This window comes from Leptidea sinapis, chromosome 2, assembly GCF_905404315.1.
Source record: "Leptidea sinapis chromosome 2, ilLepSina1.1, whole genome shotgun sequence".
NCBI classification, from domain to species: domain Eukaryota; kingdom Metazoa; phylum Arthropoda; class Insecta; order Lepidoptera; family Pieridae; genus Leptidea; species Leptidea sinapis.
This window is the reverse complement of record NC_066266.1, coordinates 22,417,922-22,433,257: the sequence shown is the minus strand read 5'-3', so window position 1 is coordinate 22,433,257 and position 15,336 is coordinate 22,417,922. Positions and strand designations below refer to the sequence as shown.

The 15,336-nt window shown below is 36.4% G+C and overlaps 1 pseudogene; it reads right to left on the bottom strand.

The window, feature by feature from the left end:
* Window positions 1–12,868: 12,868 nt before the first annotated feature.
* Window positions 12,869–13,956, bottom strand: LOC126973751 (uncharacterized; annotated as a pseudogene).
* Between the last annotated feature and the right edge of the window lie 1,380 nt (window positions 13,957–15,336).

The window sequence follows — 15,336 nt, the reverse complement described above, 5'->3', positions numbered from 1 at the left end:
GAAAGAGGGTGCTTCACAAGCATGGCTACTCCGCCATGCCCATCCACACGATCTTCTCTGAGACATGAATAACCACGAATCTTAAATAAAGATCCTGGTTTCAACCATGTCTGTTGAAGAGCACAGATATAAGGTTTATATTTATTTAATAAATAAATAAGATCACTTTTTTTTGGAGTGATGCTTTGACAATTCCATTGAAGAACTTTGTCCATTATTTGGTTTATAAATTTGAGTAATTGCAGAAACTAATAAGGCAGCGTTGGACGGTGAAAATTCATTCGATTGACTAAGAGATTTTATAAGAGAAATAATTAAATCAATTACTGAGGATTCCAAAGGATTTTCATTTACTTTGTTAATTAATGCACATCCATTAGAGGGTTTGGGAATATTAAAATCCCTTAAAATTTCTTAGTGAGCAGATTTGTCATATCCTTTGCTAAGTGTAGGTGGAGGCTTTGGTTTAACAAAAACAGTTTTTTTATATGAAGTATTGTTTATAGCTTTAGGTGTTGAATGTTGATGCTGGGTTGGAAAAGTATTAGGAGTGATGTTAGGTGATGAGAGTAATGTATCTGCATATGAAATTCGAGAGACAGATGGATGTATCTTTGAAGCTTCTGAATAGGAAATACAGTTTTTAGCCATTGATTCCTTTATAGCTCTTTGTCTTTCATATTCTAAACATTTTTTATCAGTTGCAATATGGGAACCTTTACATAAACAACAAGATATAAAATCATCTTGAACAGAGCAGTTGTCACCACTATGTCCTTGACCACATCTAAAACATCTTGGTTTAGATCTGCATTGAGATTTCACATGACCAAATCGACAACAATTGTAGCATTGAATAGTAGGATATATATACAAGTCTACAGTAAGAGAAGTGAACATATATACTCGTTTAGGCAAAAACTGCCCATCAAAAGTAAATACCACAGACTCAGTACATTTAAGATGGTTTTGTCCATCAATCATCATCTTTCGTTTTATTCTCCTAATTTTTATGATTGGGCCACAGCCAATAGGAACAGAAACATTATCTTTTATTTCCTCTTCAGATCACTCAGCTGGTACTCCTCTGACTATTCCTATTCTACTCACGGAAAATGATGGAATAAAAGCCTTATATTTTTCATTTTCTAAAGTTTTGTTTTCAACAAAGTCATTTGCATCTTGGTACTTAGAAAAAGAAATAGATAACCTATTCCGGCCAATCCTTTTTAAACTTCCATTTACAATATTTTTAATAGAATTTCTTTTGAGAAAACGACCAAATGTAACTGGATGTAAAGTAACATTATCATCGGGAGATGAATACTGTTTCTGAATGTGTACAACAAAAGGAGCAGCATCTAATGAGTTATATAACAGCCTTGCAACAGGGGGCTGTGGCTGTTGTGGAGTGTCTGTGTTATTTTTTTGTATGGTCTCTACTACTATAGAAGAATTATTGCAGGATACGACTTTGGAAAGAATTTGTTTGTCACTAATGTCTACACATTTGCAATCACTTTCCTTAATATCCTTCTTATCACCACGGTGTTTTCGGCGTCTTTTACTACAGTGTCTGCATATTCTGGGTCGAGCTGACACTCTTTTACGGCCACTAGATGTCTGAGACACAGAACCATCTGTATCCATCGTGCTACCTTCGTCATTATTAGAAATTGTCACTACATGACCTATATCAGGGGCTGTCCCCCCAGGATCATCCGGGGGGTCCATCATATCATAGAAAAGTGAAGAAAAGAAGACTTACCAATAGGATGAAATTTACACAAATTAACACTTTAATAAAAACTAACTACTAAAATATATACAATCTACAACTTATCTGATCAAAATATCAAAATATTTACATGAAATTTAAAAATAAAATGAAAAATTAACAAAATTACGTGCGACCGATCTTAAGTTTCCCGCCCTTTTTCTCTGTAGGTATTGGCAATGAAGTATGTTGTTCGTTTTCGTTCAAAAAAAGAATAATTTAATGTTTCTTTATGCAGCTTTTTATTCATCGTAGTTTTTTCTTGATTTCTTGGTGTATATATAACGTTCAATAATTCTTTAATTTTTTTTCCTATTCATTTATCTTTTTTTGAAGGTTTCCATTTTCAGAGATTAAAATCTCTATTTCCCTAACTGCACTTTCCAGCTTCAGTGATAAGTTTTTTATTTCTTCGTGGAAGTGATATTCTTTACTGTTCATTGAAGATACATTCAGTAGGCTATTGTTGACGATGGAGTTGGATTCATCCAGGTTTTCCGATTCATCAATTGTATGAAAGGATGAACTCAGAAGAGTTTTAGTTTTTCTAAATGTAATATTTTCTTGATCCATTGTTATTTAAATCGTTTATATTATTGATAATAAAAGGAAAAGAAAAAAAATATAAGAAAGTATATGAGAAAGGAAAAAAGAAAACAAATAAAAAAAATACAATCCAATATATATATAAGAATGAATTGATGTCGTTATGTTCGTTAGTCTTGCTAAAACTCGAGAACGGCTAGACCGATTTAGAAAATTTAGGTCTTGAATTATTTGTGGAAGTCTAGAGAAGGTTTAAAAGGTAAATAAATAGGAAAATATGTTGAGAATTAAATAAAAACAACAAATTTGTTATTTTTCTGTGTGTAAAGCGACGACGTCAATAATAAAATACTAACAAGTAAAGACGAGCATTGTACGACATGGTTCTCTTTGTTTTGCATCTGCGACCCACCGCGCTTAGTAAATTAGTTAGTAAGAGCCCTTAGTAAATACAGTGGTCTCATCAACCTGACCAATGCTATAGATCTTATTTCAAAAGCGAAAGGGCTATATCGCAAAAAAAAGGTGCGTATAGCTTGATGAGACTACGGTACATACCTACGGTTATCACTCACGGAAATATACCTACGAAATCATTAAAGATAAATAAATAGTTAGTACTTACTCACTCAGTTTTGTTTTTTCTGAATTGTCTTTGTCATCAAATGATTCAAAAATGTTCCGGAAAACATCTTTCCACCCTTCTGCTTTTAGATGTTTGTCCTTAAAATTGTCACTTGTTTTGTCCCTCTACTAACGAATTAAAAAAGTCTATATCGATATTATCAGCCATTTTTTGCACCGCGCGGTGCACCGTCCACGGCGCCGTGCGACGGTGCCGCGCCGTTTTACGGTTCCTTCTGATTTCATTATATATATATTCAAACTAATAATTGTTTTAAAACGTATTATATACAATATCTTCTGTGCAACACATAACTAATAACTTGATTAGTTTCGTTGAAGTTGGGAATAAAAAGAAGAATAGAAATTGGGAATGTGATTATTCTCTAATAAACTTAAGAGATCTTTCTTTTTATTCCCCTTTATTTTAGGGCCACATCTATACGCCCTTTTAATGTTAATATTATCGGAGTTGATTTATTTTCGGCTGATTTCAGCTTCCTTGAAAATGACCATCTTTATATGAATGTTTATAATAAACTTTGTTAGGTTCGCCTTGGGTCACCTTAAAAACTTTCATATCAGCAGTTTTCAAATTCTTCGCATTAAAGCCGATGTCTTCTGATAGACTCTTCATTGAAAAAAAATTTTAAAAGCTCATTTCGTTCACGTGGCATGGTTCACCTTTTTTTTTGCGGTTCTGATAATTTGTGTATATTGGCTGGGGACATAAATGGGGCCAGACTGAAGGTTTTTCTTAATAGCCTTTTCTATGGTGTGGAATGTACAGAATCACCTTCATTTTGTGTGTGGCCGGTGATGAGGTACTTATGATTTTATCTTGGGATACTTTAACAAAGCGAAAATGTACACTGAAAAAATAAATTTATTCTTCTTCTGGCCACAGCAATTGTCTGAAAAATATACTATTTTAATCCCTGGTCCATCATAATGTACAATTTTCTTATCTATAAAATCAAGTATGCAAGATCCGATTTTGTCTGCGCCTCTGTTAGCTTCTCCTTCATGCCATAAATAGCATTCCGTATGATCAGATCCAAGTTCACTTAGAAGAACATACACAAAATTCATCGTCCAATTTATTACATCGTCTCAAACTTTTTCGTCTGTTGCCTCCTCTACATATCGACGGATGTGTCGGGAGATGGATCCGCAACCATATCTTCGGATAAATTGCGATCCGTCCACACATCTGTTGTCTTCAGTCTGTGCTCAATCGTGAAAGGAGTAACTTGTGCCGCAAAAAAGATGGATATAGAGACAGTAGCGGCTGCTGCTATATACTTAATTAGCACCTATAATTATTACCTAAGAGTGCATCGCAGTAGAGTTATTAAAAAAAATGGAGCAAAAGAAGGTGGTGGATGCTGTGTATAGACAGAAACAGAACAAAGTAATTGAAGATATATTCGAAATAAATATTTTGGGAATATTAACTTATTATTATATACCTGTTAATAACATTTATTTAATTTTGTTTAGGGCGAGCATGGAAACGCTGAACCATCTGGAGAATTTTCTATTTTTGTTCGGATGTCCTACTGTTGCAAAACAAGATACCTATTGGAGGGATGCAGTTCCACGAAAGTGCGCTTAGCAGTAACATTGAGATATTTAGCTTACAGAGTACAGCTATAGAAGTTTGCATTACCTATTTAAAATTTCAAGCCAACTTATATCGACTATTATCCCTGAAGTATGTTTGGCACTCAACATAATATTGAAGGATTTAGTAAAGGTAAGTAAACTTCATTATTTTATTACTTACCAATATTATTATCGCTTCAACAACTTACTTATACAAACCAGTGAGAATCAGGTATAAAATTAGATGGAAGAAAATCGTCATTTATCACATTTCCAAAGCTTTCATAACATCCTCTACTTGTTTCTGGTTGAATAATTTCTTCTGATATAATGTTAATTCCTTTCCGATTGTTGGTTATTTTGCGGCAGAGAATCGGGGGAGTCAATTACATAACTTGGTGACGGTGATTGTTTAAATATACAGTGTTGCTACTCGTAGGACAACTGAGTATAACTTGCGCAGGAGAAGAAACAGAGTATGATCTGCCCTGCATCACTCGTTCCCGTTGATACCGACGACGTTTGTTCATCAAAACACTATGAATTTCATACATTATTTCTTCTCTTTCAAGTTTAGGATATCCGTTGATTTGTTTTGCTAACACTTTACGAAATAAGTCTCATTCGTGTTCTTCTTTCTGATTTTCTTTGTTGACCAATACTTTATTTTTATTTAATGTGGTTCATGGCACAACGTTTTGGTGTTGGAACAATTGGATTCTGCTGTGAGGAGTTAGAAGGGACGTCCTCCTCGTTTTGAGCTTCCGAACGGACGTTCCCAGCTTGCACGCTTGAACTGCTATTACTGCTCTCTTCAACCAAATCGGGTTGTGTCTTCTGTGGATCTTCAACCGCATATCATGAGTGAATTTATCGTTACATTTTTTTTGGGCATTTCTGAGTACTGAGGCTTTTAATATTCTCTTTTAATTCTTTTTCTTCAAGCTTGGCCTTTTTACTTTCATTTAGACTAGTGTTCATTTTTCTTCATTTTCTGTTTAGTGTACTGAATGTCAATATTTTAATTGTTTGTATTTTCTTCTGTGCAAAAATCTTGTACTACACTGCTTTCATTTCGTCCTGTCTGGTTGCATTTAATCTCTATTTTCCGGATTATTGATCTGTTGATTTCTTGATAATATTCTATATTATCATCACTATGTTGTTTATTTTTGTCACTATCATCTTGTCTTGATACTATTGGTATATGTTCTCTATTAACTGTATTAATGCTACAATCGGTCAATGGAGAGGATAGAGGCGGCACGTAGTCTTTATAAAAGACCGAGTCATCGGAATCCTCATAAAAGCTGATGTCATTTTCTGAATCTGGCATTGATTTGTCGCAGGCTAAGTTAAGCGTAGGTTTATTATTTTCAACGGGATGTCTTTAATATTGTTTCCTGACAAAATAAGTTGGGTACAGATTCAGTGCTTCCCAAGGCAGCAACACTTGGCGCGGCTGTTGATATTGTATTTTCACATAGCACATTAGGTATAGGTTGATCTATAATCGGGTTTAATATTGCTTCTTTTAACAGCAATATTTGATTTATTTCGTTTTTAGAACTCATAAAGACGACCCTAGTTCTACATATAATGGTCGTATCGCCTGAAAGTCTTTGTAATCTAATTGGACAGCCCACAATTCAGCCATTGTACATTCCTCTATTTTGCTATCGCCACTCCTGGGTATTTTTATATTATTAGTATTTACTTTTTGATTTTCAGAATTCTTGCGAAATTTTGATGTACGCTTCGCTGATTGATTCATGTTTATGGTAAATTCATTTCGATTTTTGGTAGAATTTCAGTAGAATCCGGATAAAACGACCTTCAAGGGACCGGCGATACTATGTCGTACTAGCCGGACGACGCACAAAACGGACGGATTATCTCATAAGTACATACATAACTTAACTTGTACATATGTACATACATATATAACTTACGCATACAAACATATGTATTAATTACGCGAAATTAAATAAAATATTTCATAGAAATCACAAATGCTTTATTTAGATAGTTCTTAAACATTACAAATTACAAACATAGGTACATAATGTACTGTAATACAAAGAAATAAAATACATATGTCCACAATCACTTCAGACAAAGATCTGTGTTACTAACGTAGAAAGTCTGTTATTTGAGTTTGTTTTTGACAAACTTTTGTTCGGTAGTAAGAACTTCGTACGGCATTGTGAATCCGTGACATCATTGTTTTCATAAGATCATCATCTAAGTTTGTCTGAACATATACACTGAGTGTTTCTGCAGCTTTCAACGCCTCAGACACACTCAAAGTCGGATGAATCTCCTCTGGTTCGCCATCATCATCGTCGCTATCTTTGCTATTCGCGTCGTTGGCGATGATACTTTCCACAATGTTTTCATCAGACGGTTGAGAGAACAGACAAGTGGCGACAGCATCATCGACAAACACGTATTGTTCAAAGTCCTCATTTGTTATGGGTAAGTGATGCCTACCAATAGCCCTTGCCCAAACACTCAGCGGTACGTCGTCTTCTTCGTTAAAATCATCTGCGTTTGAAGTTATGGTTACATTCTACGTTGCTTCGGACAAAACCAGCGTGTTTGTAACAGTTAAAAATCGTGCTCGGCTTGAGTTGGGTCCAGGCATCTTGAATCATTAGAATACCATCAAGAACAGTAATCTTTGGGTACTCAAAACTAGTGCTTTGGCAGCCATCTAGAAGCTGGATTTTTTTTCAGGACAAGGTTTTTACGAAAATGTGTTTTCATAACTCGAATAATCCCTTGATCCATGGGTTGCAACACTGATGTCGTGTTTGGAGGCAGAAACACCAGAGTTATGCTTTTCAAGTCTGCTATGTGGGAATGTGCAGGACAGTTGTCAACTAACAGCAGGATTTTCTTGTTCCTTTTTGTAAGTTCACAATCCCAAGCGCGAACCCATTTAGTAAAAATGTCAGCAGTCATCCAGGCTCTTCGATTGCTTTCATAATCCACTGGCAAATGCCGTACATTTTTAAAACATCTGGGGCGTTGAGATTTTCCGATTACGAGAAGTTTTTTTTTAACTGTACCACTCATGTTAGCTGCTACCATCACAGTTATTCTCTCCTTTGATAATTTTCCTCCTTTACATTTTTCATTTCTAAATTTCAACGTTTTGTCCGGGGTTAATTTATAAAACAGCCCGCTCTCATCTGCATTAAAAATTTCATCATCTGTTGGCCAATTCATTGGCCAAACTTTTTCTAGCCACTCGGTTACATCACTTTGTTGAACTGACAAAGAGTCGCCAGCAATCTTAATCTTTCCTTTAACAATGTTGTGTCTTACTTTAAAACGGTTTATCCAACTGATGGAACACATTTCATGTCTAACTGTCTAACAAAAAAGTTTGCTTTCTCTTGTAGCAAGGGCCCATTAACAGGTATTCCCCGGCCGCGCTGAAGTTTGAACCACTGTAACAATGCCTTATCCACCTGATCATGAGTACACGTCCTTACACGTTTGCATTTCAAAACATTGGCATTAAATAGCGGCTCAATCTTATCTTTATTCTTTTTTATTGTGGATAATGTAGAATGAGTTACGCCAAACTCCTTTGCGAGGGTTGCATTTGATTCACCGGCTTCCAATCGGTGTAATATTGCACTTTTTTCTTCAATTGTAAAACACTTTCGCTTCACTGAACTCATTTTGTCGAGCTTTATGAACTTGTGATAACAGGTGACAAACACGAACTGTGAGCCAATAAGGAAGTGAAGTGCGTAGGTAAACAAAACATTTCGCGTGTGTCGTTTTAACCGGACGTATTATCATAAATACTGGTCGCTATAAGCAGTTGATCGCTTAAACCGGAGTCGCACTATACGGTTATATTTTCTTAGTACCTATCTACGAAACCAAACATGAGTAAAGATTATCGTCGCTAAAACCGATTAGTTGTTATAAGCGAAGTCGTTATACATGAATTCTACTGTATTTATAATTTTGTCTATTCGCTTCATTTTGTAGTAATTTACTATCTTATTCACAATTCACAAATCTCCATTTAAAACATCGCTTATATACGCATGTTAAAAAAAGGTATTCATAATCGCATATTAGAGCTAAAACGCTCATTATCTCTTCAATAAAGCTGACGTGACTTATAGTAGCTAGAACCCTTCTATAAACCTATTTTAAGCACTCGAATGCAAAAAACATGGCCGACATCGATCAGCTGTTCGTTAAATAATGTGACAAACAGCTTCCCGCTCAAAGTTGTTGGATATCCGTCATAAATTGACAACCGACAGACTTCCAAACTTTGATTTTTGAAGTTCTTAAGTAACTATTGCTGTGTATCCAATCGAGAACACCAGCAGAAATTCTCGGCCATTGAAATAATACCGAAGGATAGTGGATTCTTATGGATAATGGTGTACCGGTATCAAGACTCCGACAACCCAGTTCAACTTTAAAGTAATTTTTATTTTTATTTAGTAATGATTATTGTGTTGTGCTTAGACTTGGTTTCCCGGTGTGAACATTGCTGAATCATTATAATAATAACAGCTGACATAATCGGACATCAAAACAGCCAATAGTTAAGGAATTGTCAAGAGGATTCCCGGAAATCGTGAGATCGTTCTTTATCATCCTTCTTATTCATTCTTATTATCTTTCTTTCTATTATAATCATTTTGCCGATACCTCAGCCATCTAAGCAAATATTTAACGCCTTACTTAATTTAATAGCAATTCTTAATTTCATCGTCAGATTCAATTTTTCGGCAGAAAAATCTTATAAAACTATAATTGCTATGAGCTTTTTTAAGGGCGTCATTTTTTTCATAGTGTGCAAATATTTTGAAATTTGTTTAAAAAACAATTCAAGCAATTGATAAAGATAAGAACTACCATTAAAGGGAAGCTTACTAACTTCAGTAATTACTTAAAATCTTTAAAGAGTGGTGATGAAACTGCAGACCCTGCGCAAATTCAAATCGAGCTTCAAATGCGGCTAGATAAGATAGAAGCTTTATACGATGAATTTGACGGTTTTCAGAATGAGATAGAGGAGCTGTGCGATTCATCCGACGATGAATCAAACGAGCGTCACACGTTTGAGATGCTTTACGATTCGCTCGTGTCAGCTGGTCGGGCTTTGATCGCTAGCCATCGTAAGCTGTCAATCCCATCCCAAGAACCCATAGTTGCAGCAGTCTCTGAAGATTCCCCAGACTCACACAAACGTAAGGTTGTTAAACTACCTAAGATAGACTTGCCACATTTTAATTGCGAATATCATCACTGGCTTGGGTTCACTTTTCACTCACTCTTTTGGGTTCACTCACACTTCGCTCATTCATTCTGACGAAAGCATTGACCCTATCAGTAAATTTCATTATTTGTGTGCCTCACTTAAGGGGAATGCTGCGTCTCAATCGAATCAAAAACTGTTCTTCACTCTCAAAAGTACAACGCATTACGGCACTCGTTCTTAGATTGGTACCAAATTGTCGAGATACAGGGTGCGGCAGAAAGAACTCCCCGATTTTAAAGCTGCGCTGCTACGAGTGGAAATGGTGCAGAGTGGTGGGGGTAGTGTTATTCGACTGCTGTGTACGTGCCATTGTCAGTGCTAGCCATGGCTTGGTCGGGTGCGCATCGTGCATTCGTTGTTGAAGAGTTCATTAAAAATGGCGGTTCGCCGATAACTACGCAGCGATCGTTCCGCGTTCACTTGACGCATGACCCTGTTCCTGATAAAAAAACGATTTATACATGGACTCAGAATTTTAGAGAAACAAGTTCTGCGTTAAAAAGAATATCTCCTGGCCGTCCTCGCACTGCAACAGGGCCTGAAAATGTTGCGTTGGTGAGAGATTCAATTCAGCAGTCACCACGGTGCTCAGCGCGAAAACACGCTACGGCCCTACACTTGTCGGACCGCAGCGTTCGCAGAATTCTCCATCGAGATCTGAAGATGCATCCATATAAGGTTGTGATGACTCAAGAATTGAGTAATAGAGACTTTGAAACCCGAACAAGATTGTGTCAAGACATTCTTACAAACGTGTGCCGCACAAATTTCATCCATTTTTCGAACGAAGCCCATTTTCATCTGTCAGGTGCTGTAAATAAACAAAATTTTAGATATTGGTCTGATCATAACCCCCAAGAACTTCATGAACGTCCACTTCATAGCCCAAAAGTAACTGTTTGGTGTGCGGTTCATCAGGGTGGTGGTTACGGTTAACAGTGATCGTTATTGTGCAATGTTGGAAAACTTTCTTCGGCCAAAGTTGGACGATATTTTGCTGGACTTTTTATATAAGCTGGCAATGTTTGGTTTCAGCAAGATGGCACAACTTCGCACACATCTCGGCGATCTCTTGACAGCCTCAGAGGCATGTTTCCTGGACACATTTTATCGCTACGAGGTGTTATCGGGTGGCCTCCACGCTCACCAGATTTGACACCTTGCGATCTCTTCCTATGGGGATATCTCAAATCCAAAGTGTTTCAGAATCGCCCCAGAACCATAGATGCTCTAAAGGAAGCAATAACAAACGAGATTGCTGCCATTCCGCCCGAAATGACTCGCCGAGTAATGGACACATTCCGAGAGAGACTTAATAAATGCATCAACAACGAAGGTCGGCATTTAAGTAATGTATTATTTAAAACCCGTACCCGACGGCTTTAATTTAATGTAAATATAGAAATGTAAATGGCATTTTGTACACTTTATTTTAATAAAATGTATTTTTTTGTATCTAATAAGGTTTTGTTTTTATTGCCTTCTAAAATAGGGGAGTTCTTTCTGCCGCACCCTGTACCTCTGAAAAGGTTATCGGTAATTTGACAGCAACTGAATTCAATAATTCCAACAATTTTCTATTAAAAATTGCACAAGACGAATCGTTTGCTGAAGAACGACAGTTACTTCTGTCATGGAAAAAATTGCTCCATAAAAATAAACTTCATCCATTGTCACCATTTATTGATGAGAACGGACTAATTCGTGTTGGAGGCAGACTAGGGAGCATTGCATACAGGTCCTCAACTCCTTTTGGCCTCTAGGCCAATAATTGTATTGAGGAACTTGAAAAAAAACTAAAATGAATGAGAAATATTGGAAAAAACGTTTATTACGCCTTCAATGCTAAAATTTTGGCAAAATATTTTATGGCACTAATAATGACACCAAAAAGAAACTGTAACTAGTTTAGCTGCTCCGCAAAAATTGTGATGTGATGACAGAAGCAATAAAGGACGGGCTCAAATATGAGCAGCAAGCAATTAAACCATTCGGAGTCATAATTGGTTTTCATTCACAAAAGTGTGGTATTATAAGTTACGATATATGGATTGCTTTTTGCTTAAACGCTTCAAATATATCTGTTGGCTAGGAATTAGATCGGCTCCTAACAAGTGCCGACTTACGTAGTAGCTACGGACCCTCTAGTATTATTGTTTTAAAAGAAATCCAGTACCTAGCAAGCACACCAGGCTGATTGGAGAAGATGTATTACTGGAACTAAAATGTCCATTTTCTGCACAATACCAGAAACTATCAAGTATATTTATCTATGTGAAAACACAGGGCATTAAGACTTGATAAAACTCACAATTATTATTTTCAAGTTCAGGGTCAGTTATTGTGCACACAAAGAAAGAAAGCCTAGTTTTGTTTGTACACAATAATGTGACATTTGTATTATATTAAGGCTGCCAGTCCACCAGAGCGGAGCGAGGCAGCGGAGCCGAGAAACGGACTAATGCGGAGTGGAGTTGCGTACTGTGACTGTCCACCGGAGCGGAGCGAGGCTGCGGAGCGGAGTGAGGAAGTAATGCGGAGCGGAGTTGCTGTGTTTTTCAATATGCGGAGCTAGGCAGCAAGTACGCGACGAGTGATTTCGAGCTCCCGGCGTGGGGCGATTGGTTTAATTCTACGCGAAATGTCAGTGATAGCAGACATGCCATCGAAAAAGTTGATACATTATTACCTTACATTGCTTGAGGAAGAAGAGTTGGAGTCAGAAGAAGCCGAAATACTTACCATATACCATTTGAACAATTCTATGAGGAAACATAGATTTTGGTTAAGAAATCATATCAAACATCGTTCAGAACACAGTGAATATTTTACTTTTTTCCAAACAGCTGATGAAGAAACTTTCGAAAATTCTTATAGAGTTTCAAGATGTACTTTTTATGAACTTCACTCCCTGATTGAACCATATATTCGGAAACAAGACACAAATTACAGAAATTCAATTAGTAGCCGTGAAAGATTAGCGGTGTGTTTAAAGTAAGTACACATTTTAAATCAAAGTAACTTTTATTTTTGCATACAGTTATAGAAGCCATGTTATATTAATTTAAAAATCGTAATCTGTCTCAAAATTGACCGCATTTTCATTGGGTTCTGTTGGCTCTGCTGCAGATGTTTCAATATCCTGGGTTGTTGGAATTTGTAAAGCGCTAGGATTAATGATACTAGTGTTAATATTATCTGAAGCACTAGGAATATTGACACTAGTGTTGGTATTATCTGAAGCACTAGGAATATTAAGACTAGTGTTGATATTATCTGAAGCACTAGGAATATTGATACTAGTGTTGATATTATCTGAAGCACTAGGAATATTGATACTAGTGTTGATATTATCTGAAGCACTAGGAGTATCGATACTAGTGTTGATGTTATCTGATGTAGGTGTTGAGCCTGTAGAATAACCATAATTATTCGGAGAATACCAACTATGTTGAAGATTAATTTCTTCAGCTGACATTACCGCATTAAAGCAGGTTTTTTTAATTTGAAGTTGAAAATAATACGGCAGCTTTTTTGTCGATGCAGCCAAATTTAAAAAAAATAAGTCTATTTCATCGTATTTATCACTGGCTGACATCATGTTTTTAAGTTCTATCCGTTCTCGTTCCAACACTTCGCGGCGTTCTTGATTTTTTTTTTAATAATCTAGAATTTCATCGTTCTTTCTTTTTTTGGATGTTGATGGAAGAGATTCCGAAGCTGAAGGATTCTTAGGATCATCGGCAGAAGGAAGATTATTTGAATTTGATGGCAAAAAATTGCATGATTCCCGTGAACTCTCTTCAATGGTATTTGGCGGATTTGAAGTTTCGCTTACTGAGTGGTCCAGGGGCGTAAAATTTGTTGACCGGTCTCTGTTACTCATGTAAGGCAATAAAAATGACATGGCTTTTTGATATTTCCATTCTTTTCGTTGTTTTCTAGCCTGTCCACTCCTTGTTGCATTTTGTCTTTTTAAGGCATCCCGATGGTTATCTCTCAGTTGTTTCCATCGCGACTTGGCAGTTGTAACTGAAACAATCAACAAACACAAAAATGTATTACATGGTCTATTTATGACAAAAATATTACATCACTTACGCGAAGTACAATTAAATACGTTTTTTTTTAGGTATTTAGCAACCGGCCAGTCATTTACAACGATGGGAGAGAATTTTAGAATTGGATTGAAAAGTGTATCAAGAATTGTTGAGGAGGTTTGTGATGCTTTATGGAATATATTGCAACCTCTTGTCATGTCACAACCAACAGAAAACGACTGGAAAGAAATCGCAAAAGATTTTGATGAACTATGGCAATTTAAAAATTGTATAGGTGCTCTTGATGGCAAGCACGTATATATCAAGGCTCCCTCGAAAACCGGGTCCTCGTTTTTCAACTACAAAAAGAGATTTTCTGTAGTATTGATGTGTTTAGCTGATGCCAAAAGGAAAATCATAATGGCTGATGTGGGATCTATGGGAAGATTTTCTGATGCAGGAATTTTTGATAACAGCATTTTCGGAAAGAGTCTAAAAGAAAAGAGATTGAATTTACCTCAGCCGGTACCATTTTATCAAGGTGGAGCAAAAATGCCGTTCGTATTTATAGGAGACGAAGCTTTTCCATTAATGGAAAATTTTATGAGGCCTTACCCACGTGATGGACTTAACGCAGAAAAAAAAATTTTTAATTACCGATTATCAAGAGCACGTCGTATTGTTGAGGCAACTTTCGGTGTATTGACGAGAAAGTGGTACGTGTATCATAAAGATTTTGAATGCAAAATAGAAACAGTTGATAAGGTAATAAAAGCAACATGTGTTTTGCACAATTATTTAATTCAAAGACAACCTAATTATATAAACAATATTGAAAATAACATGGAGCAATCATTATTATCAGTTGGTGATATTATAGAAACACAACATTCTAGTAACGATGGTTATCAAGTTCGTGAAATGTATTGTTCATACTTTAATAATCAGGGGAAGGTACCATGGCAAGATACTCGAATTTTGAAAAGAATCTATAATAGTCAGTGATGTGAGACAGATATAGATAATTTGGCCAGCTGCGGACATTATTTAACTATTTAGGCTATTACATTATATAGGCTATTTTGTTAAATAAAAAAAAAGATATCAATATGTACCTACTAGAAGGTATTATAGAATAAAGATACATATTATTTACCATCCGATATGTTTGTTTCAATGATAATTTGGTCCCACGCAGCATCTTTTGTTTCGTTGCATTTGTAAAATTCTGAAGATGTGTTCCAAATGCACGGAAACTTTTTCACACTTTCAATAAGTTTTTCATCCATTATCTTCGGTCACATACGCACTGGTCGGAATACGGCGGCACACTGCTGGCGCAAAGTGCGCCCGCGCCCGCACTCGCTTCCCCGCTCCGCATCCCCGCACGTTTCCCCGCTCCGTTTCCCCGCTCCGCATCCCCGCACGTTTCC